Source organism: Struthio camelus, chromosome 2 (assembly GCF_040807025.1).
Source record: "Struthio camelus isolate bStrCam1 chromosome 2, bStrCam1.hap1, whole genome shotgun sequence".
In the NCBI taxonomy this organism is placed as follows: domain Eukaryota; kingdom Metazoa; phylum Chordata; class Aves; order Struthioniformes; family Struthionidae; genus Struthio; species Struthio camelus.
Window position 1 is genome coordinate 127,615,153 of NC_090943.1, and position 26,427 is coordinate 127,641,579.

Sequence of the window (26,427 nt, forward strand, 5' to 3'; positions counted from 1 at the left end):
TTTAGATGATCAAAACTATAGACTATTATTGCTATGAGAAGAGTATAATGTTACTACACTTCTTAGAAAAACAATTTTTCAACCTGTAGTTTAAAAAAACCCTCTATCTTTTAGCAATTTTTAATTCAATACCATTTTACTTCAAAATGAAATTTATGTTTCCCTAAATTGATTTTTGATGAGGATTAATTTAAGGGAGACTTTCTTACTATTAGCAATATCTCTGACAGGTACAATTCTTCTCTCCAAGCACCACTTCCATTCAAACTCCTCCATGGAGCAGCAGGCTGCAATTTCCGTGCTGTAATTCTACTGTAATTCTTGCACAGAAGCATCGTCAGCCAACCCTATCCTCCCCATGCTAGCCAACTGTCCCTTTAATACTGCAATAGAACTCAATATGAATTGAATGAATAGAATTGCAGTGCAGGGGGATAGTCAGCTACTACAAAGAGATGGGATTGATTGACATTAAAGCATCTGTGGAAGTTATAGAAGAATTACAGCAGAGTCACTGAAATTGCAGCCTCCACACCTCATGAGAGGGAAGGGGAACTACAAGAGATACCATTAATAAATAAACCTGCCTTACAACTAAACCTGCATCAAAAATCATATTTTGTTTGTATCTGCAACTTCATTTCACGAGCAGCTTTTATTAACTAAGTGAAAATTCGTTGTGACTTCAATTCTACAATGGTTACAGTTCTAGGAAAGTTTTAATTGAAAGTCGGTTGGCATTTTTTTTAAATCAGGATGTAGCTCTTCCAGTTCATCCTTCACATTCCTTCCTATTCATACAGCTGGAAGAATATGGGACTTACACATATTGATTTTTTTTTAAGTATCAGAACAAGAACATATGTAATACCATTGCAAGAGAATTTTCAATTAGCACAGTTTCTTTTTCTCAGTGTTAAAAATCTATATGATTGTGTGGATATATCACTTCATATTCACATTATTTGATTATATTTTGCTTTCATCAGAACATGAATATTTTGTATTTAACTGCATACTAGCTCTCCTTCTGTAGCCATTCATGCTCTAGATTTTGCAAATAAAGATTTTGCAATCATGAAGTTGAATGCAATGAACGCAGGCTTTAATCTTTAATTCTGGTCTGTGTATAGATTTTTAAGAAGCACTGATACAAGAGTCTTATTCAGATGACATAGTTAGGTATGCTTTGTTAGCTTTATATTGAAGTTCTCCCAGGTTCTGCCTACAGATGAAAGTCTTCCTAGTGGGACAACAAAATATGATGCCACTGGCAACAGGTGGTGAAGTTCAGAGTGTGAGCACGTGCGCACGTGCCTTTTCTGTTCTTTTTTTGTTTTCAGATGTATTTGTTGCCTTTCTCTTGCCATTTCTGCCATCACCCATCAAAACATTCTTGCCATTATCCTATGTTACATGTTACAACTCAGTAAGTTAACAGCATTTGCATACATGTACCATGGTCTTTAAGTATTGAGTTATCAGGCCCTGAAAGAGACACATTTCTCAGAACTACTATTTCAAGGTCTTTATTAGACTTAGGAAGACTTAATGGCATGAGTTTTTCCAGAGTCATCTCTTTATTTGTAAGTTCTAGAAATAATTTTTTAATTAAATCAGCATATTTTGCAAAAAAAAAAAAAAGTGGAAACTTTGATTGCAGTATGAAGGTTGATTCCAATATCCCATCCAACTGGGATATTGGAACATTCCCTCCACATGGAGAGAATGTTTAGGTTTATTTTTATTTTTTTATCATTTCTCTAATCTTTAATGACAAATCTTAACAAAGTAATTTTGAACTAATAATGTTTTACATTATCTTACATTAATTAATTTAATTAATAGTTTTGTAATATTCAACACAAAACAGCTACAGAAACTGCTTTTCTGAAGTCAGTTATCCTGGAAAGGGAGAAAAATAAAAAGCTTCATGAGATCATACTTTATTGATCTAATCAGCTTAAAATTGTATGGATTTTTATGTGGTTACATTTCTATTTTATTTAACTGAAACAAATGTCTAAAAATGTATGAATTATTAATGCTTACTTTTAACATTGTTTGGGTTTTTTTTTTCCTTCTATGATCTCAATGAAACAAATCATCTACTTCAGACACACCTATTACATAAATCAAGAGAAAAAAATAATTTGTATGAATAATGTGACTCAAATATTTCTTTACAGTACTTAAAATCAGTTCTGTGCTGTTCTTGGTACTAGTGCAAAAGGAAGTGGATCAGACACAGAACAGTTAAAGTAATCTGGCTTGCAGAGGAAACAGTTGTGAGAGATCAGAAGACTACTCTCTCCTTGCTCTAGTGTCCCTAGAGAGCAGGGATAAGGAAGATCAGAAGATTGCTCCTATCCGCAACAGCGGAGTGAAGATGATGAAGAAACAGCCTGCTGAAGAGCAAAGATATCCTTGTGAATGGCAGCTATTTCCATTGCTTTTTTCATCTAATCAAAATGAAAACATTTAGAGCTTCAGGACGTGGATTTATGTCTTACAACTGCTTTCTCAGTCTCCAGGAACAGGAGAACTGCATTCTATCCTTGACACAGAGCAGGCAAGGCACTGGCTAGGTATTCAAACTATCATATACGTTTGCTAGACAAAAGGCTAACAAGTCAAGAAGGACATAGAAAATACTTGTTTAGGTAAACTTTCTGGTATAGGCATAGACAGTCATACAGCATACATTCACATCTGCGCTATGTTTGTAAGTCACATCAATATCTTCAAACTGAACATATAGGTGCTCTGCAGCAATCTTGTTGAATTGCTGCCTCTGTAATCCTTCCTCTCTCGGTCTCTCTCCCTTGGACAGCCTTCACCAGACACAGAGGCTCTGTAAGTTAGATAAACGCAAGTTAAAAATACAGTACAATTGTTCATTGGCTAATACACACCTAACAAATGGCTAGAACCAAGACACTACTAGACTAAACATTAAATTGTTCACCATGTCAGATAAGACAACCAATGATTCTCTGTGACCCGGCAGTCATCTGTCAGGCGGGGAAGGATCAACCCCCATTGCTCCTAGGAAGGCATTAAGCCCCATTGTCCTGTTCTTTGAGGGGCTTTTTGAGGTTTTAGACTTTTCAGGTCTGTATTTTTCCTCTTGATTCCTTGAGCTGCTGATGACTACTGTCTCAACAATTACACTATTGTCTTTTTTTGCAATGCTTTTTATCTTGCATAGCTTTAGCTCATTTGTTTTCTTACACCATACCAACTTTTTCTTTTTCAGTAAAACTGAGCTAATATCCTACTGATCTGCTACAACAAAATAGGTATTGAATTACAGGAACCAAATCCCTGTGCAGAGAGGTTACAGCTCTTGGGGCGGGGGGCAAGGAGCTGTACACTGAAGCAGAAACATCCACATGGAAACACAAAAAAAATTATCACTTATGGCTGCTACTCCATGTACAAGTATAACAAATGAATCCCTGGTCAAGTAGGCAGGCCTTTGGCTGAATCTGCTACCCAAACCAAATCCTCTATTTAAAGGACCCATTTCAATTCGGAAGGGACATAATCATCTCTGTTTACCAATGCCCTCTGGGGGTTGGAGCAGGGTGGGGGTGGAAATGAATAAACATATATTTGTAAAATGAACAGAAAAACTGTTAAATATGGACTATAGAAAATACTTCTCTCTACATTTAAGCCTTCTAGTACAGCTTCTGCACTAATTGTTCTGCTGGAGGACAAGGCTGCCATTCAGAAGGACCTTGACAGGCTGGAGAAATGGGCTAACAGTAGCCTCATGAAGTTCAGCAAAGCAAGTGCACAGTCCTGCATCTGAGGAGGATTAATCTAGTTCAGGATAAAAAGCAGCATTGCAGTAAAGGAACTGGAATTCCTGGTGAATACAAAATTGAAACATGAATCAGGAACATGTCACTGTGGCAAAGAAGGCCACATCATCCTGGGCTGTGCTAGCAAGAGTGCAGCCGCCAGGTATAAGGAAGTAGTTCTTCCCCTTTATTCAGCACTTGTGAAACCAGTTCCAAAGTACTGTGTATAGTTTTGAGCTCCCCTGTTAAAGACAGACATTGGCATACTGGAGCGACTCTAATGAAAAGTCACCGAGATAATCAGGCGTGCATGACAGAATAGGCTAGGCTGAGAGAACTGACATTGTTTAGCCTTAAGAAGAGAAGGCTTACAAGGGAGGTTCTTGCTGTCCTTCTAACAGGAAGTTACAGACAAGATGAAGTCAAAAGACCTCTTTAGGGTGCACAGTGATAGCACAATAGGCAACTGGAGCTAGTAAGAGAACACTTTACCCATCACAGAACATACTCTCAGCAAACAATAAAAAAGATCAAAAGTGAAGAGAAGTTCCTACAGATTTAGGATGACAGGACAGAATAAAAATTTATTAAAGAAACAAGAAAAATAAGTGAATAAATCAGGCATGAGAAGAAATTGGAAGAAAATCATGCATAATTCTATTTCCTAATAATATGTGGAGGTAAAGGCAAAGTTCCTATGAACACAAACCTGCAATCTCAGCTGAAAATATCAGAGGTATGATATTCTTAGGTTTACATTAATGACAGCCAGTTCGTTCACTATTGTATATCTTACCAATGCTTTAGCCTCCTGCTGCTACTTTTAATGATCTAATCCCACATTCAGCTTCAACATAGTTTGATTTGTTTTTAAACTTAGCAGTGAAGGATATATTTTCTTCTTTTCCTTCAAAAGTATAGCTCTTTCAAGAAATACTGGCCTGAAGCCCAGAAGTAACACTACAGCCCTAGACAAATAAATCATTATTAATCAGATTATTTGTATCACTGCAATAGTGTTAATTTCCTTACATCCAGAGAACTCACAGTAGTTGCTTTCAGCATGCAGGTTTTCCCCGTTTTAACTGCTGAATTCAAGCTATAAATACATAAAGAAGAACCCACGACATATGCACACATGCAAAATTTGAAGTTCCAAGTACATAGACTACTATTTGATTATAATTCCCACTTATAGCTGGATAGCTGGATTCAAGATAAGTAAGAAAACCTAAAGCAGTATATTAAAAATGATTTTTATAGATGTTGTATACAAGGAAGCTGCTGTTCATACGAGCTGCTGTATACAAGGAATCATCATTCCTGTTTGTTATGACATTAACAGTCCTGCATTTCAACTAATGCTGAAAATACCTTTAGACTTTACATCAATTCAGCTCCCTCTCCTTGTTTCTGTTTGTGTGCTTGTATATTCTTAAAATATTTATTGAAATTTTTGCCTTTAGCATATGTAAAATATGTTCCCTTCTATAGTAAAATAATTGACCTGGACAACACATGGGTATATGAAATCTTTGAAGATTATATCCTAAAATAAATCAGAATATTTTAAGAATAGAGTAATGAATCCATTTCATTATTTCTTGCAATAAGAACAGCAATCTGAACATTGGGAAGTTCAGAATGCAATGTATCATGCACTTCCATATAGAGAGCAGAAAAGCAATTCTAATAAATAGGCAGATCATATAAAAATGATTTGTATCAATATCTATCAGTCTGAACTCTGACAGTACTGCACCCACTGTTTCCCCCAAAGTAGGCAATAATGAAAAAGTGTCTCTTCCATTTATGCATTAATTTCAGGACTGATTGCACCTAACCACATTGAATCTGTCCACATCTTTTTCAAGCATGGCAACTAATGATCACAATTCCTGTCATGTAGACCAGCACTTCAACATCCAGTTGGAAATTGTCAACTCTGCATACTACAAATCTATGTTCTGTCAATATTACAAATGGATAAGTAGGCAGGTGCCATTTCACAACTCCTCTCATACTGCTTTAAGCCATGCTGAGACATTTTGTCAAATAAAGCTCAAAAATGTGTTTGCCTGCATCTTCTTTTTAATCACAGTATTACGTTCATTCATTACTGATTCTATGCCCTGCGTAGATTAAAATCAAAGTTCCAGTCATGATCTACCAGGCATATAACGGGGTACACATTTTTCTTTTCTACATATTTTGAAAAATACTCAGTCCAGCTGTATAATTTTTAGCATGGGAAAAATTTTAGGTATTATGTTCCAAACTAAGACACTGGGAAGTTTTTTGTTTTGTTTTGTTTTGTTTTTTCTCTGTGCTAGCATTTCAGTTAAGCAACTCATACACAGGGGAGGTCTTAAGAATTTGGTCAGATCACATATAAAAATTGCAGTGCTTCTTTTTCTTACTCCTCTCATTAATGACATCTTTTAAATTCCAAAACACACTGGAGATTTTGGAGTGAGAAAAAAAATTATACATCATGAACAGTCCTGTGAGAGAAAACTGACATTTACAGCATAAGCTGTGCTTTAATTATTATAGAGTGCTTAAATACTACAGTGAGGTAAAAGATGATCGATAGATTGCATAGTGTTCATCATGTCAAGTAAGGGACGTTATAGACAATCTAGAAAAGGTCACTGATGATTTACTTATTAATAGGAAAATAATACTTGACATTGGAATGATAGCTTTTCTGAAGGAATACACATTCAAAAAGTTAGAGAAAGAATGAATGCTGTCAAATTAAATGAGAAGAGTACTTATAAACTTGGAATGGCAAACGGATAATCATACTGACATCAAAACACGTGCATGAAATAACGTCTACTATAAAAAAAAAGTATAAAGAGTTTTGTTTGCAATGAATATTTTGACAGGTGTGTCATACAGGTTTCACCTTTCCCTCAAATTTCCATTTCATTTACCCAAAAGAACAAATAGAATAGAAACAGTTTTCTGGTAGTTTGGTAAATGCATATGTATGCAAACATATTTTAAGATATACATACACACTCAGAGTATTACTGATGGTTAAGAAGTATGTCATCTGGCCTTTTGAGCCTTGTTTGATTTGTTAATTTCCTACTTCTAACTCTAAGATATCCCTTTAGGAATCTTCCATTGGATGTTCTATTTCCAAAAGAGGTGGAATATTTGTGAGTTGGATAAAAGTCGATGATCTAAGCATCATAACTTCAGTGTGAGCAATTGTTCCTTTCAGGTCATGGATTTTTTCATGCAGAGAAGAGAAGTTTGTAATATATATTTTCTTCCATATTGAAAAGGTGGTGTTGTCATTTCTACACATTTTAATTTGTTGTATGATTTGCTTTAGGCTATGCCAATGGTGACACATTGCAAAAACTGTATTTAATAAACAGAACTAAATACTAATCTAGTTATATATTTTATATGTATATGTGTATATATATATATATATATAAATATATGTGTCTAAAATACATGTATGTATTGACATACATACATATACTCGCTCTCACTCTGTGTCCATTTACAGTCTCAGTTCATACTTGCAGATATGTGCAAAAAGACAAATTTTATCTTTTCTCCATCTTTCAAACCATTGCATTTTTGTAAACAGATTTTTTTTAGTTAGAAATCTAGCTCAAGAGATAATACTACAGCAAGAAAGAGGTGCCAACTCTATTTAGCTTTCTGAAATAAACTTTGAGCTCATTGGTACGGGAAAGCAGAAAAGAATCAGAAACTAGGGGGAGATGTAAGTGCACCAACAAATTTTAACCGAGTAGTAGGACAACCTGACCAAATCGTTCTGTGTAAATGAGCTTAAGATCTCTAACTGGCAGATAGAACCAACAGAACCATAAGTGCATGTAAATATAAATAGAGACTTTGAATTATTATATGTAATTTATATTTTTAACATGTAATTATTTCATATATGGAGAATATACATCTTTAACAATTCCATGCTCCTGCTGGACATGGTACAGAGTGCCTGGACATTCTATGTTGAAATAAAAGGGCATATCGAGAGGTTTGCAGTAAACCTTTACTATGAATTTTGGAACATTTTTACACCATCTGAAGTAGCATCATCATGTATGTCTTGAGTTACGTACTCTTTCAAAAGAAATATTTCCATTCTATTTAAATTTAACGCACTCCCCTCTGATTCCAGAGTGATTATAGAACAATTTGAGTAATTCGTGGTGTGTCCATTACATAAGAATGATCACTATATCATATAGCATAAAATCATGCATTTCTAGAATCATATGGATTCACACATGTAAAAGCTGAAGCTTGCAATGACAGAATGGGTTCTACTGCATACTTTAAGGCTGAACCACATAAGGACAAAAACTGAACCTTCTCAACAAATCAGGGATTCATTATTTTCTATTAAGTACATCCCTTTACCATGGTAATTCTCTCCCTTGTCAGCAAGCCTCACAGATTAGTGAAGAGCTATCTCAGAATAAATAGAAAAAAAAAAAAGTATTTTGAGCAATATAGGGAAGTGATTAAAAGAGTGATCATTAAGACTACAATATAATACCAATTTGTACTTTCCCCCAGCTCAGTTCCCAGCTTAAGATCTATAATTCAGTTGAAGATGTCTTCTGGATGGATTCTGGTGGATTTTTGTGATGGAAAGAGTAGTAGATGAGTGTAGTCAGCTGTCTAGGCATTTTTGAAAAGACTAGATATTAAACAGTATCTAAATCAAGTTGACCTTATCATACTGTTTAGACTATCATAACAATAAATATGTTGCAAGAGAATAAAAGGACTAAAAAAATACCTACTGATGCAAACTCTTTAAAAACAGGAAAAAATAATACAAGAATATTAGAATGTCAGTGTAGTCATTTGATATTTAAATCATATTTGCAGAAGGGATTCTGTAATTAAATTTAACAGTTTTAAATAAAATATATTTTTCTTTTGTGATGAATACTCAATCCCAGGGAAAGAAAATAACATAAAATTTCAAAAAAGAGTCAGATTTTGTAAGTAGGAATAAAGCAAATTATTCTACTCATGGTTCCTTCTTTTCTTGAACATACAAAAATCAAAACTTGAATCAGAGCAAATAGCTCACCTTCTTCCTTTGAAAGAAAGTAATTACAGAATAAATTGTATTAAGTTTATCTTTAAACTGTCATGTAAACAAAATGATGGGAACAAGAAGCTTTCCACTAATAGGAAAAATAAACAAGCTTTTCTATTATTAGAATTATATCAAAAATGCATAATACATAGTACTTTAATTCTTTAAAGTGGAAGAGTCAACATCAGTAGCAAACTTTTTCCACTCACTTTAGATCAGCATCCAAAGACTCTGTAGAAACTTAGTTATAGTGACACTTGGAAGGTCTCTGTACATTTTTTGTGTGTTATGTGATCTCCAGTGCAGTGATTTCTATTGTGGGAATGGAGTATACAGCCAGCTGATTCATCGTCACAGAAGTCTGCAGCTGAGCATTCTAGTGTTAAGTAAAGAGGGGATAAAATTTATATGTGCACAGTGAGGAGCTGAGCTTGAGAAGAAAAGAACAAAAGTTATATTAATGTGCAGAAATTCAGGGATCTTTGCTTACTGCAGAAAAACAGACATCTCTCCCTTACTTACAGAGATGTTGCAGGTGGTGAAATAGTAATTTCTTTGCACAGATGTGAGACATCAGCCTAACAACCAAACTTTCTTGAAACAGAACCAGAGAATTCATAACATTAATTTTTAGGTATATCAACATTACAGATAAAAGAACGTCTCTGGTGTAGCACTGAGGGATACTTTGTTAAGTTTTAAATCAGGTTGTTTGGATTCCAGTCACAAGACGGCTGTTGAATTACAAAGCACAATGCAGGTTAATTTTTGCCTTATTTCGGGGGGGTATGATTTACAGCTGCTACAAACTGAAAATGCTCTTTCTAGGCTGCTCTTGGAAATGGAGTAACCTAGTTCAAACTTAACTCAGATCTCTGCATACTATACTGTAGCACTGCCATGTTTTCAGATGCAGTCTCAAATAAACAGTACAGTGCATATCCATAGCAGACCTGTTGAAGAAATAAGGAAGAGCAGGAAAATTGTAATTAAGGAAAGAACTGAAGAAAAACAACTATATGGAGCATAGCACAGGAAATGAAATGGAGAAATGAAACTGATTAAAGGTGCTAAAGAAAGCACAAACCTTCACCACAAATATTTACTTAAAGTACAAAAGTAATGAGATGTCCTTTGTCCTTGGTGAGACCAATTGTTTAAGGAAATTATAAAAACAACCATTTGTGTAAGTGAAGAAATTTTATGGTCTTTGACCCTCCCATCCTAAAATTTTGAATTGATTTTGAAATATGATTTTTGCCTGCTGAACCTGGTGGGTGAGTGATTTATTAAAAATGAAGATCCATTTCTAACCCCACTTTCATACTGCCATTTAATTTGGCTGACTACAAGGACAACTAACATGAATATAATATATTCAGAACGGGATGAATAGCCCAAACTTCTTAATGTCTCTCCCATTTTACTCTGTGATGAGAGCAGACATGCTAGGACCCCCCCAGAAAAGTTTCAGTCTGACATACTGAGCAGAATGAGGGGAGGGAGATTTTACTGGGAAGGCTGGAATAACTTGAAATCTAAAACTAAATAATCAAATAATAGAAAAACTCGCAAGACCTTTTAAAAGAGAAATATAGAAAGGAACATTAATATGGAGAGAAAAAAGGCATGGAAACTATTGAGAAAAAAGGAAAAAGAGGTGATATTAGAACACTAGAAATGCTGGTCATATTCACATTCAATCAAAATGGATTTTCAACTAAAGAAATCAGAACTTTTTTATTTTATCAAAAAGCTAAATCTCTTCTAGTGTCTATCTTCAAATATCTACATCTTAATAATGTAATACCTTCTGTAGTCTCCTTTTTTTTTTCCTAATTGTTCTTTACATTGCAATACACAGGTAATATATGATGCAGTCAGTAGTAATTATTTTAAAACATATCAGTTTATAACCATGTGCAATGTTTACTATGAAAAAGATCACAGAATGCTGTGTTATGAAAAAAGATATTACCTTGTCAACATGTCCTTTGTGATTACTATCCAGTAAACTGTTCTCCGCTTTCAAATCTTGAATATTCTTTTCTGAAGATTCAAGAGTCTTAGTGTTCTATGTACACTGTTTTTAGACCGGCTCCATGTCTTTTGCAGCTTTGCTAATATTTTCTCATAAAACTCAACCTTTGAATAATAGTCTTTGAAGAAGAAGGAAAAAAAAAAGAATCATTACTTGCAGCAAATTGTCGTGGTAATTATCTACTCCTTTTGTAGGAAGTCCATTTACTCATTACTAGAAGAGTAAAGCAAAAAAAAGATTCTCCAGAATAATATACACATGTGATCATAGTCTGTAATTTCTGATGTGGTATCTTAAATATGCAATAGCTTGTGGAAACTTAAAGTTGTTTAAATATTACTATGTGATTTCCCTGCTTTTCTGATGCTTAACGGAAACATATTTTAGAAATTTCCATTTATTTTGGATATCAAACATGAATACTGATTATATATATACATATTTCTTTTAAAACATCTTAATAATATATATACACATACATATCATTATGTTGATTTCTCTTTGTAAAGATTTTTTTCAAATCCTACCCTGAATGCATTGAACTAGACAAGCTTTAGTTTCTCTCTCAGTCAAGAAACACTGCATTAAATCACAACGTTTCCTCAGTGCGGAACATTTTCTCATTCTCTACGCTTCCCCATCTGCAAATATGACCAAATGTTCTCCCCAAAAACACAAGCACAGGAAAGGAAAGACTTTGCCAAACTCATTGTACCTTTCCACAGAAAAGAAATGAAAAATCTTCATATATGGATTATATATTTGAACTTTTGGGGCTTTTTTCCAGCTATTAAACAGAAACTGGCTGTCATATATATGTGCATGTAATATAGTTGATAAAAAATGAAATAGAAATTATGTCTCAGTTGTTTGCTTTTTGCAGTGGTTGTGAAACTGCTGCAGCAGCTGTAACCTCAACAGTGTATAATCTGTGCTAAAAGTATTAGTAAAAAGTGGTACAGAAATGACATCAAAACTGAACAAAACTAAATAAAGTGAAGAAGCTACAGATCTGTATAGTGTACCCCAATATAAGATGTAAGGTATTATTCATTTCAGAACATTTTCTCTAGCCCTAACATGACTTCCCACGTACGAACAAGTCAGAACTTTTATCATAATATGGTCTCTAAATTAACATTATTGGATTGCATAGTTACTTTGGGTGGTGCAAAGACAGTTTAGAGAGCTTAAGAGCTATCTTAGCTATATTTGACCTAGTGGACAAATATCATGAAGTGATGTATCATAAAATACATTAGTTATTCTACATGCCAACTTACATGAACCTAAGTCCTTATATATGGAATAAAGTATGTCTGCTGGCCCTAAAAATACATAATGGTTATACTTTTAGAAATTTTATTTTGAAGCAAGGAATTTGTGTGTCCCTCTCCATAGATTTCTTTAAATCAATCTGAAAAAGAAAAAGATTATTGAGGAAAAAAAGGAAAATAAAGTTTTGAATGAAAATGTCTATATATAAAGTATTTTTAAGCATTGTTTTATACAACAATTAAAATGTTGTATAAAGGGAGTTGGCAGATTAGCAACACAGACACAAATTCTCAGACCCCTCATTCAGGTTGCTGCTTAGTGGTACATATCATGTGGGTACCTTGAATGTCTCTTGAGATGATACCAAATTAGGGATAAATTATTCACTGGCATGCATTTTAGAGAATGATCTCACATGACTCACAAGCAATACTCCTGATTAAGGAATAATAAAAAGAAATGAATGAAGGAGGCTTCACAGACATGACTCTCAGACTCTTTGGACTCATTTTTTGAAACTCAAGTATTTTTCTTTTTTGCACTCACTCATGAGTGGCCTTATTACTGCCTATTTTCTAACAGTATTAAAAGGACTCAATGAAGGAAATATGGACAATGTAGCCTTAGTTCCACTTCATATAAAAATTAATATTGCCCTTATTTGAATGCATTTGTACCAAGAGTCAGCTTACTGGTGAAACTGAAGTATACTGTATTTTCCTTTTAAAAGATAAAGCTATATTTGAAAAAGTGAGGTATACAATAGCTATAGTTGTTAGAAGATGTTTAACACAGATGTCCCTATAACAACAAAAGGATTACAATATAATAGATATCAATGCAACAACATTAACAGTAAACAGCAACAAGGAAACACCTGAAACTTGTTTTCTTAGGTATTTTCATACTTATATTAAAATAATATATTAACCAACGGCCATTTCCCCTCATACACACTCTGGAAAATTCAGGTCTGTATTTGATCTTTATGACTTACTGCTGTTTTTTACTATATTGATTGCTAACAACTTTACAACCACTATACAATATGCAAAAGTGTAGAAATTAAGAAGTCAAAATGAAGAGAGGTTAATTTTGGGATGGTTGAGCAATGTGTATAGAATGATTGCTATAATTGTCAGCTGAAGTTTTATTTAAACCAACAGAAGTCTAGGCAAATATGTTCTTATAAAATTTAATATATGACACAAATAAATGGAGTATGCCATTCAGCACATCTTCTAAGTACCTGTCTCTACTTATTTTGCAATAAAATGCTGAAACTGATCACTTATAAAATCACAAAAAGAAATAAGAGAAATGAAAGGAAATTTCATTTATGCACCATTAAAGAAGGAAAGCTATTTTTCAACTTCAAATTAGCAGCTATTTTTTCAAGGGAAACAAAAGTAAAAGGATCAGATGGATATGGCTTTTTTTAGATAAATCTAATCAGTACTGTTTAATATCTAACTTATGCTTTAAGGTTTCTTTGAGTAACATACACACAAGGAGGTTTATTGATAGCACTATGAATAGAAAAATACATATAAGTCGGGATGAAATATGAATGTTATGAAATCCTGTTCTGACAATCACTATACCAGTTAATCACTGTTATCAGACCTATAAATAGCCATTTAAGTAATCTTACCTAATCAGAATCATTTGATAACATGATGCTGTAGATTCCTAAATCACTTATGTAACAATGTTCTCAATAAACATGATGAAAAAGACTGGAACCAATGTCAGTTAAGTTATTTCAGGTTACCAGACTACTAAACATCTAAAATTATCTTTACAAAGACTTTCAGAAAAAGGATTTTGAAGACTAGACTCAGAAGGGAAAAACTGAGTTTTTGTCAAAGACCTCAAACAGAATTAGTATATTGGAGTTTTTATGCTACTTTTAGCAAAGTACTTGTGACATTTTAAATATTATAAACAGCACCTCCATAGATAAATAATACTAATAAAAACTGTTTAATTCAAAAAATCCCAGAGAATTCTATTTTGGATACCAATGTAAGACATATGAGTCTCATTTAATTTCAAAACTAAAAGTTAATTGTTCTTCATATAAAAGTAATCCTGACCAAGTTATATTTTTAGGTGTAAACAACTCTAAATATTTTTTAAGTTTTGCATGAATACCTTTATACATACATACATACCATGGTCATTGATGTGCATGCACCTACTAATTTGCAAATGTGCATGCATACACAAAAAGTGCATTAAAGGATGAAAATTCCCAAAATTGAAAGAATGGGAACAAATTCAGCTGGGATAAAGAATTTGAATATAAAAGTATGATGTTATCTCTAATTCAATTAATAATATTATATTAGGTCCCCTAAAAACACAATAGAGAAAGAAACTTACATGAAAAAAAAAAACTAACAGGATAGTACGCATTATCTTTCCTTAGGATAAAAGTTTTTGCAAGCATAGCTTTGTAGAACTGACAAGCCTAGGTACTTAAGAGTTTTGAAGTGTTGCCTGAAAAATTTTCTAGACCTTTACTACAGTGTTTTATCTTGGAAAACTTGAGGACTTCTAAGATAGTAGAAATTAAAGTTCTTCTAATGCTTTCTAGGGGTTAACATGGTGATTCAAACAATTTAGGCACGGTGGTTACACATCTATTCCAGTCAAACTATCAGAACAGCTGATAACATAAATCCACGGTAATTTGCATTAATTTTATTTACAGAGAACAAATGTGCATTAATATAATCAATGCAAATTACCCTGGATTTATGGTAAACACATCTTGTCAAACTATCTACTGACTTTGTTTTATGATATTTCAAAAGTTATTAGTTATTAGTAAAGTTATTAGTAAAGATAATATTAATACATATACTTTTGTTGTGTAATTGGCTTCATATGACAATTTGAGTTAGAAACAAAAAGGATATAGAACCAACACCAACATGATGCATGATATTTAAAGATAGATTTATCAAGTTTTGGGACAACCTGTACAAGATTGCCATTAATTCTGTAACAACAGGTACCTAAAGTCAATAATAGATTAAAAATATATGCTCTATTTCAACATGCTCTATTTCAAGCACAATTACTGAAGTATTATTTACTTCAGTGAAGTCCTGCAGCCTGCATTGTGCCATATAGCAGATTAGATTACAGTGTTTCTTCTGGCTTTATGATATAAGAAAGTTTTATAAGCAGTTTTATGTCATGCACTTGAAGATTCACATGATGGCATTAAAATAGGCTAAAAAAAGTTACCATATTTCAATGTAGAATTCTTTCTAATGAACTCTACACAAGTAAAGCTGATAGTTTTCAGAAAGATGAAACCTTCAGTGTACTTTTCTAAGATACTTTGATTCAGAAAATGGGAAACGATTAGTTAAGAAGCTTAATGGAACCCATTGTTCACAGTAGCAATTTGCCTTTATTGGTGGAGAATAAACGTTCATAAAGCAATCTGTGTTATAATATATTCATAATCCTATCTTTATGGTATTACTCCTATGAGTAACCATCATAACCAAGTGCTTGATTTTCACTGCATATTTATTTTTACATAAAATCTTTCTATACCCCTAAATCATCTTATTCAAAAAAATCAAACTTTCATAATTATTGACACAATTAATTATGAATTTATTAGAAATTTCTTTTTACCCTAATAACATTATATGTTAAAAGTACTGGGTGCAAAAGTTTACGTATTTATCATAAAATTAAGTAAAAAATAGCATGCAGCCAAAACCTGTACAGTTTTTCCTCACTAGTGTATCTAGAGGACTTTTATGCAATGGATATTTGATGAAATAGAACTTCAGGTTGTCTTCTTCAACTGGTATCTCACTTTTTTTTACTGAAGGTTCAAAGGTATCATATGGAAACACTTTGCCCACAAGTGATAACAAATTTCAGTTGCATAAATATTTTAGATTCTGTATAAGGCTCAATCAAGCTTGAAAATGAACACATTGCCGTAGTGAAACAATACAGTAGACAATCCCATCACCATTGGTCCCCCTCTGATTACAGTAGAACGGGAAAGAATGTTAGTCTGAAGCTCAAGATCCCAACAGACATGGAAATGTCAGAGACTTATGCTTTAAACTAGTGATGGTGCCTTTCCTTGCATAAGTGGCAGAATAGGTGGCAACTCCAAACTTCCAGTGAATTGCTTTTGGATTGTCTCTACTTGATCTTCACAAAGCACTTGGGAATATCAGTGATCCAGAGCTGCTCGAAGTGAAAGGAAAAAGAGAAAGCCCTCAGATGTCCTTTACAGTCCACACTCTGAAGCACATACTGGCTCTCGCTCCCACAGCAGAGAGCACTGTAGCATTGTCCAGGTATCATCAAACATTTTGAGACATAGTCTGTGGACCTATCTCATCTACGTGTTGATTAATCAGCTGCTCTCTCCCAGCATCTTTCAAATTCTCCAAATGTATTTTTGACAGACTTTATTCCCTCAAGCCAGTGTGCTTCTAATTTAACACTTTTAAGCACCATTTTCCTCTTTTAAATCTCCTTAGCCTTCAATTTCTAGCACATTTCGTTCTCTTCGGTCATTCTACTAATTCTCATGGTTTTCACACTTTCTTATCTACTCACATGCTCCCAATCTTTTTTTCTATCAAATCAAAGAATAAAATATCTGAAGTAAGAATAACAAAAAAATGGAAACAAACAAACAAACAAACAAAAAACCAAAATCCACTACTCATACACAGGGAAAATGACGTATTATTTTAGCTTTTCTTTCTCTCTCCCACAAATCATTCCCTTTTTAAACCTCAACTGTTCAGGGCAAGGAGCAGTCATCTTTTTATGGCTGTGAAATATCTAGTATATATATGAAAAACAAAAATAGATAAATAAAATAATTCTGTATGAATTGTTGTAAAAATTAACTCATCAGATTGAATTATTCTCACTTAGATTTGGTTGTCTGTGTTAAAATGATTATGTGTGACTGCATGCTTACACTCCCATTATGTTCACTGGAGTTTTGGTCATATGATCATTGGAATCTGGAGAGATTTTCGGCTCATCTGAAAATAGACTCTAACATTTGATCAGCCAAATATTTATTCAGCCCTAGATTCCAGTCATGGAATTGATGAATGGAGACATAGACCATAACGGGAGCCTAGATACCTACCTCAAATATTCCCATCTATACCGTAGACACCTAAAGTTATGTAAGATGAATCCCCCACACAACACCATTTTAAAAAGGAATGTTCTTTTATACGGATCCTAGATATTTTCACAGTGTTTCTGTTGTTCGTGTTAACAGTGAATTTTACAGTTAATGTTATTTAAATCATATTTCTTTATCCAGTGGAAAATCCTCTAAGAACATTCACTACACTAAGTTTCCATTTCATATATTGTACCAAGGCTATTACCTGAGTATTGTGGTATTTTATCAGTTTTTCCACTGCAGCACAGTCCAGCTGGAGAATTTTGAGTTGAAACTGCTCTCCTAAAAGCTTCTCCTGCACATGGCGGTATTTTTTCTGTGTCTGGCCAATCTCTTCTTCTAGTTTTTCTATGTGATTTTCATGCTTTTTAAACTTAAAAAGTAAAACAGTTCCGATTATATGGTATAATTTAGATGGAAAAGCTCTCTTTCCTGCCAAATCCTAGAAGTATGCAATTTAAACAAACATTTTCTTATATTGTTCCACTGATCTGTTTCCCTTTCATCCCTCCTTATTAATTGCAGGGATTAGAATTATGAGCAATCAAATTATATTATTTTTTATACAGCTGGGTCAAGTTAAAAGCAAGAATATATAAATAAACAAACAAAAGGACATTCCTTTCTCTAAATATATTTGTAAGAAAGAGAGGCTGAGATAGAACTAGATTTCTTACAGTTTATTTGGCCTTATCAGCAGAAAATGTATTTAACTCAAATCTCAGGAATGGTTAAACAAATTACCATGGAGTAAAAATGAATGCAAATACTGCCAGATTGTATGTTTTTATGCCACTGTACATATGAGGTAACCTATTCCATTTTTACTGAGGAAAAATAAAACTCATTGCATTTTTTTTCCATTGACTCTTAGTCCATACACACAGAGAATTACCTCAGAGCAGCTGTCTGCTGTGAGTTCACATGCTCCTTTACCGTGTATTTGGTCTTCTCCATATACCTTTATCAAATGGATATTAATTTTCATATTTTTGCTGAAACTTAAGACAAGACACTTCAGTACCCTGTGCTTTGAAATCCCTCTCTGTAAAACACCTTTTATATGCATAAAATATGTACGTATATTTATATATAAAAACACAACATGTATGCAATCGTAGTAATTTGTAAAATTAAATTAAATTTGATATTCTTTGGAAAATGTGAACTCTCTGAATGTAAAGTTCTAGATAAGAGTTAGATGTTGCTATCATCACAATTATTAATCATGTATTCTTTAAAATTTGTGGCTTTTTTCCCCCAGAAATATCATCAGGAATTAAATACTACAGCTGTACGTCGCAGTCCACTGAAGGTAAACACAAAGTTCAGTAAAAATATCATATAAGGTCATGAAACATTAGAATTTTTTCACAAACAGAAGAAAAGAGAGTATTCTCAGCAAATGATAATTTCAATAAAGTAATTGCAATTCTCTGATAGCTTATTTTTTACTTAATTAAAATAATACTTCACATTAATTATTTTTCTTATGGAATTTTTTTATAATTTTTTTTCCTGAACAATACTAAAAGTTAAAAACTATTAGCATTACAGTCTGGGCGGATGGAGTAAGCGTTTTAAAGATTCATTTGTCACACTCTTGAAGAATTTTCTGAAAGAGTTTGAGTAGAATAACAATTAGGAACTTCAAAAAATTCACTTTTCTAGTTATAAATTTGTGATTTCAACACACTATCTGTCATAAATCTGAAAGGGGATGATGGCGATCCCTTTCCCAGTGGTAATAAGAAAAAGATTTTTCCAGCTCTTTGTATACTGTCTATTTGATCTGGAGGGTGTATTTTATAATTATGAGTGTTGATGTCTACCATTAGTTGACCGGTATTAGAAACACTGTTGTTATATTCACATAAACAGTCATGACTAAATAAAACAAAATCTTGTTTTTTTTTAAATTCCCATGGAAATTTGCTGCTCTCATAAGTTCACAGATTTAGAAAACTTTTTTTTTTATCCCTAAGTTCTATTGACTTTGTATAGGAAAGAACAAAGCATTAAATCATTCGTTTCTTCATTAACAGAAGCTATTTCTCTGCTTAAAACAGTCTTGCAGCCCAAGTAAGTAAGCTTACCAGGTCTGGATAGCTATAAAATTCAGCATGGCTTGTTGTAGAAAACCATATTCTTTTTTGGATAATATGGGGGTCATTAAGGATCTGAAGAAGCAGCTCAGAGATAAGCAATTCAATCCAAGCTTATAATCTCTATAATTCTAGAGAGTTTCTCTTCATTCTTTTGAAAAAAACCCCTTTAAGACAGACTCACTTCTAGGTTACTCTGGTTAGTTTCTGTAACAAAATGCTGTTTTGGCAGTTAAATACACAGGCAAAAGACATGCCATAGGTCTTCAGACTTTGGGCTGTATTCTGCAAGATTGTAGCTGAACACAGCTGAACTTAGTCCAGTATTTTTTTCTGACAGACTGTGCGCTCATCTTACATTCTCCATCAGTTGCTTTTCTGGCAAAGACTACTTCAAAATAATCTTCAAAACCACTTCTTCCACAAGTTTTAAGGCTTATCAGTTCCTAAATGTGGAGTTCAGCATCAATTTCTTATTCTGACCAAACAAAGAGGGCAGTGTAATAAGATAAAATATCTCAATTCTTATTCTGGAAGAGCTATGTCCTCCTCATTAGACTATTTTAATAATAAAGAACTATCTTAATCTGAGACCAGACAGTGATTGCATTTTATTTTCTTACAGTGACAGAATAAACTGCTGGTAAAAGACAAAGAAATATTAAGTATATGAGCGAGTATTTTTAATTACTCTGTAAAATTGGATGACTATGCTTTACTGAGGTGTTTTCTGTCTTACAGTACATTCCTTTAGTTCAGTATCTGAAAATGCAATCAGAAAAGAAAAGGTGGCTGTGGAAAGTTACTTTTCTGCAAATACTTAATAGCTACTAAACAAACAAGCCAGAAGAAACTGTTACCTATTGTATAACTAATGTGTTCCCTGACATGCTTCTAGTCATGTAGATCTTGCTGTTAAAGAGCACATATTTGCAAGCTCAGGATTCTCTATCAACCTGCATGTCTTTATATAACCACCTACCTCATTCCTCAAAGGATTCAGTTCCTCATCAGAGTCCCATATACTGGAAAACATCAAGTGTATGGGAATGAGGGAATAATAACTGGATCTATATGGGCAAAAACTTCTTAAAGAGGTCATGTTAATGAAAATTAGCATTTCATATTCTTCCTTACTCACTGACAACTGCCAAAGACTGTCCAGAGATGCAGGAAAATTTTGTCAAAGTTAGGTATTTGTTTTAGAAGCTGCCGTAATGGAGTGTTGATCATTGTGTTTGAAAGCATTCCGAATGTTTTTTCCTAAGCATACCTGGAACAGGAACTCTTCACAAATACGCTTCAGGGGTTGGCTGACACTTATGAGAATATTTTCTAGACTCTGAAGACATAGATAACTTGTTTAACTTGTAAGAATGGCAGTATAGTTGTAAAAGTACTTTGAAATTCTCTAGGAGATGTGACAAACTGTATTTCTGTTAAAAAGTTAGCTTTGGCATCAGAAAAAGGATGATTTCTCTAAGCTACAAGCTGTATTAATTAGTCTGAGGTACCACGACTGTACTTCTTGTAGAACTTATGCAACTACAGTATCTGTGTGACACTCCACTCTGTAACATGGAAATACTATGCCACTTCTGGTATGCCACTTCTGGTAAACATCTGATATAGTCTGCCTGTAAATCTGTCCTTATGAAATATGGTGAATAGAAGTTGAACTATTATGACAAATACAGCTTATGCTGTGCAGAGATGCAATAGTCTCACAAACAAAAGATGTTGCCATAAATGAAAAGGTTGAATAGCACATGTGTTCCAACTTGCATTCCATCAATAGCAAAAAATATTAGAAATACATGTCAGGAAAGAGTTTTGAGTGATCATAATGCACAGGCAAACTTTTAGAAGCACTGAAACAGTAAGAGGAAAAAGAGGAAAAAATAAATGACCTCTGGCAGATCAGTGAGACACCTCTATAGCTACTAGATGTGTTCTGATTAAAATAATAATCACACTTGATAGTTTTTTCAGCAAAAGATATCAGAGGCGTGAAAGCTGCCATAGAAAAATATGCTTCCATATTAAAAATGCTTCCCCTGAAGCAAGAGAATAGGTGAGGTAGTAACTGTGGGCTATTGTGGTCTCCGCTGTCAGTCCTTGGGCAGTAAATGGGCTTTATCACTTCACAGCGAACCACTGCTACCAAAAAAATTCTGGTAAACATACCTAAATCTTGCAATAGGGAAAGCTAAAAGATTATGAACTGATATGTTGTTCACTAAGTATGAAAAAATAGAAAATTTACTGTGATAGGGGTGTATCAACATGTGGGCACTCGACTTTCTGTTAGTCAAGTGTCAACATTCAATTAGGGCAGGGGCTAGAGGCAAAATGGGTTCTCACCCAGAACTGTAAGTGATGGGTGAACATTGTGGCAGCAATGGTTAAATACAGTCAGAAGTGAAGAGTAACTGCTAAAATTAAAAAAAAAAAAAATTCTTTAAGTGTATGAGTCAGGATATTTGCTTAAATAGATCTTTGCTCAGATGTAACATGGCCAGTCTTACGATCTTTTCCAAAAGTACTCCAAATAGTGGTATACAGTTGTACATAGTGGTATAAAGGAGTGCCCTTACATAATAAATTTTTTGGTTATAAGATCCACTGATCAACTTTTACTCCGTAGTTACAAACAAGGCACCCAAATTCTATTCATACTTGGTAGGAACGGCAGACCTATTAACAGTAGTTAACAATGTTGTCTACCACAGAACATTGAAGTCTCCTGAGAAATCCATAATGAAAGGGTGGACTTACTATTATCATGTCCTATAAAAACTACTACTCCAAACTGACTACCAGAATTTCCCTGACCTGGAAAAATCAAGGTGCTAATTAGCTACCTAACCATACTCCACAAAATAGGATGTTAAAATAGATCCCCAGAAATTTTGAAATATTAAAGGATAACTTCTAGTGATTTTCAGAGGACTTAAAGTAGATGCTTGAAGAGTCCTAATATAATCACTGCGGCTACCAGACTCCGAAAAAGAACATGTATTGCCACTGTGAGTTCCGGCAAATAAAATATCTAGCTTGAACGGAACCTCAAATGAACTGAATATCAATTAACTTCAGATCAAAACTTAAAATCAAACAGAATCATGGCATATTCTTAGGAAAAATCACCCTTGCAAAAAATAAAAACAAAAACAAACCAGCCACGCACCCCCAAAAAGCAAACTGAATACCTCTTGGTTTTTGGCAAGAAGGTGCTGGCTGTAATAGCTTTTATGGATGTTAATTATAGATAACAATTTAAAGTTCTTTTCTTATAAATCTCTGAGTACAATTTTCAAATAACTAAAGAACAAGAAAAACATGTTTTCCATATTTTGAAAAAACTTGAATTTTGCAAGCTATCCTCAAAGGACAAACATACAATACTCCTCTTAAAATTATATGTAAGGTAACATTCGGATTTGCATCAAGTTTAGGTCTGTTCCATTAGGGTTTTACTTGTTATTTTCAAAGTTTCACTAGGTGCTGTAAGCCAAAAAGCCTTTGTATATTCTCACCAGCTTCAGCAAGATGATATAATCAAGAGTTGCTCTCTTCATCTATGAGCAGGATAGCGCTATCATGGTGCTGCCTATCATCAAGCTTTCTATTATAAAACAGATTTTATTTGCTTAGAAGTTTGCCAAAATTCATTTGCTTGGATTGAAATCTGTCTTGCTGAGTTTTTGATCAAGGCTAAATTGTCTTGAAAAGTTTATATGAAAATGATGTTAGTCATTTCCAAGAATGAGATTAAGAAACACGTGTGTGTATGTGTGTGCATGTTTGTGAGCATGTTCGTGTGCATGCACTGAGACAGAGAGAGAGAGACTGTTTATCTTGAAATCTAATATCCATTTTGTTGATGCCTCAGAAGAGGGTGGTATCTTGCTATGGCTGTTAATTATCCTTTTTTCTGGCTTGAGGGAAAAAAATTAAGAGTATTTTTCAGATAACTTTATGTGGTTGTAGCACACTTCATCTTGGCTGGCACAAGGTGGCCAACAGGTATAGTTTGACATACACAACAAAAAAGATATTCCTGCTAGTGAAGGCGACTGCCCGACAAAACTTAATATGCTCCTCTTCAGGTCAGATATTAGCACCCTGCACCAAGTAAGGAATCCCTTTACAATAGCTGTTTTTGAAAAATGTCCTGATGAAAGGCGCAAATTCAATTTTACTCCTTTTTGGGCTGGGTTTCTCCTGAAATCTATTCAACTTGGGATTAGGCCCTAAGGCTAGTTCCAGTTCTTGTGCCTAGTTTTCTTGCAGAGCAGTCCCAGCAAAAGGTGAATAGACTATAATATAAGCTGGCAATACATAACTTTCAATAACATTGACGCTGTGGTGCTTGGCACCAAACTCTCTTCTGTGTTCTCTGTATTCTATTGCCAATGTTCAAACAACACAGAAAAGAAAATATTTTGTTTGTTAATATATAAAGAGTGCAATATGCTAATCTTGGGGAGCCGAGTCTCAAGAGACAGAAGATCACTGCAAATACCTGTGTAAAACAATTAAGACTAAGAGATGGGGTGGAGGCAGTATTGTAGACTACCATAGCAATGACTAGTTCAGAGAAACAATAAAATAACAGCCAAAAATTATTTGTTACAGTGTCCTTGCAGGAAAGGTCTTTCTGTGTAAGGTTTTCGGTCCCAGCTATGATCTGGGAATTTTAGTATGATTCCAGGAGTGGGATTCTCATGATGCAATGCCTCTCTTTTGTTTTCTGTTTCCTTTTTTGTGGGTGGGTGGGGTGGGGGAGTGGGGGAAGGAAATTACACAAAATTACTTTAAAATTTTTGTCATTGCAAAGTCTAACATTTGGAATTCATAATACATCAGAATTTAGGGTGGCAGGCAATCTTAATTTCTGCCCCATATATGTATTCATATTCGCATGGTTTGTAGCTATTCATTACCACTTGATATTACCACTTCCTTAAAGCATTCAGCTTATTTGATGGTTGTGCTCCCTCAAGGAGCAAATAATTCAGTATTTTGGATTATCCTCATTGATGTTATCCTCATTTTTGTCTCAGTGTTCATAATACAATATTCAAGTGTTGCTCTGAATACAAAATTATTCATTATCTCATAGGCTTCTCTATGTGAGCTTCCAAACCTTCAAACTAATTCACACATAAATTGTTTTATATCATCCACACTGCACACATTAGTTAGCTCTGAAACAATAACTTGGAGCAAACTCCTAGTCCATTCAGTGGCAAAACCTGGAACACAGGGAAAATTTACGTTTGAGTCCGCATCCTATAGACAATGTCAATATGAGCTGGTTCATACAATCTGAATTGAGAAAAAGGGCTCACACTCTTGACACAAACAAAAAGAAAGCACAGATATAGCCATTGAGTGTCAGCACTATGGTATCTGAGTGTTTCATAAATATCAGCATCCTGCGACATGAGAAGATAGTTTTATTACTATTTTATGGGTAGAGCATTGAAGCAAACAGAGATTTGAAGGGCATGGGGTAACAGAAGGAAAATAAGGATGCTCACATAAAGTAAAAATACAGTGGGGAATCCCATTCTTCCCAATCACCACAAGGCTCCTTTCGGATACATGAGAATATGGCTTAAATTCTCTTTTGTTTTGAAGTAATTTGAACCAACATCATTCCGTACTATTATGAGATGGATTGCTCCCTCAGTCCTTCTTCCAAAGTGTTCCAGTTTGCATGGCCAATTTTAACATTCATTAAATCAAAGACAGACAGAAAAAGACTCTCACTATTGTCCTCCCCTGAAACATGGATGACATTTGCTAAAATCTCGTCAGACAAATGGCAGAACTGAAGTCTATTTTCTTACATCTTGTGTGAATACTTTTTAAGACTTTTAAAGACCTTCACATGTTCAAAGCAAATTATCATTGACTTCAGTTTTATCTGGGAAAGCTAAGAGTGCTACAAATCAGATGACAGAATCTAAGATCGGGTATTCAAAAAAGCTTAGATGAGGTACTTTGCTTGATTTCTATGGGAGAGACCAGGAAAATATCTTAGTTGTCCTCATACAGCCATTTTTTTCTTAGTTTTCTTTTTCATTAACTATACAAGTTTCTACTTCAACAACACAGGAGGAAAGACTCCTACAGACAACAATCTACACCACTATACATCCTTGACTGATTCCTTTGACCATTACCATTCTTGTACTGCTATAGCAAGGACCCAGGTAAATTATAGCATGTTAATGTACAAATAAGACATTGACATAAAGTATAAAAAAGCTGCTGATCTGAAATGGCAAAGGTCTTTCTTTTTTTTTTTTTTGGATCTAGTAATCAGGGAGGGTGAAGAGAAAAAGACTAGCTTAAAAAATATTTTATCTTTAGCTATACAAGAGTTTGGCTGCGGAAAATTTTAGAAATGTTGTCCAAGTTAAAAAAAAAAAAACAAATCAAAACAAAACCTAGGCTACTCAACAGTTTGTATGAATCACACCCGCAGAATCACAGGCTTAAAAACTTTTTCAGTATTCTTAAGGCAGTCATAACTTATTTTCTTTTCTTCATATTCTGCATCTTTTAAATATATGCTTCATTTCTTTGTCATCTGGCTCTGTCCCATGTTGGGATTGCTCCCTGCAGTTAATTAGAGGTGACTATGATTTGATTAATCTCAAACATGTGTTATATATGCACAGTATGGAAAACTGCATTCTATATTTTTCTGCTTAAAACATGTTTAAATGCAATGGAAATAAGCCAAACTTTTTAAATGACTCAGGACCTAATCTTATCACAATGAACAATATGGATATGATCAAAATAAGACATTCTAATCCATTTGAAGTGTTAAAAGTTCACAGAAG

The 26,427-nt window shown here is 33.9% G+C and overlaps 1 long non-coding RNA gene across 1 annotated transcript in view; it reads right to left on the minus strand.

The window, feature by feature from the left end:
* Positions 1–2,082: 2,082 nt before the first annotated feature.
* The window catches only part of LOC138066203 (uncharacterized), a 32,365-nt gene continuing 8,020 nt past the window's right edge, over positions 2,083–26,427 (minus strand). The window contains exons 3-4 of the long non-coding RNA XR_011139447.1: positions 10,907–11,087; positions 2,083–2,854 (exon numbers count right to left, since the gene is read on the minus strand). This is a non-coding gene — a long non-coding RNA (uncharacterized lncRNA). The remainder of the gene's footprint in view (positions 2,855–10,906; positions 11,088–26,427) is intronic.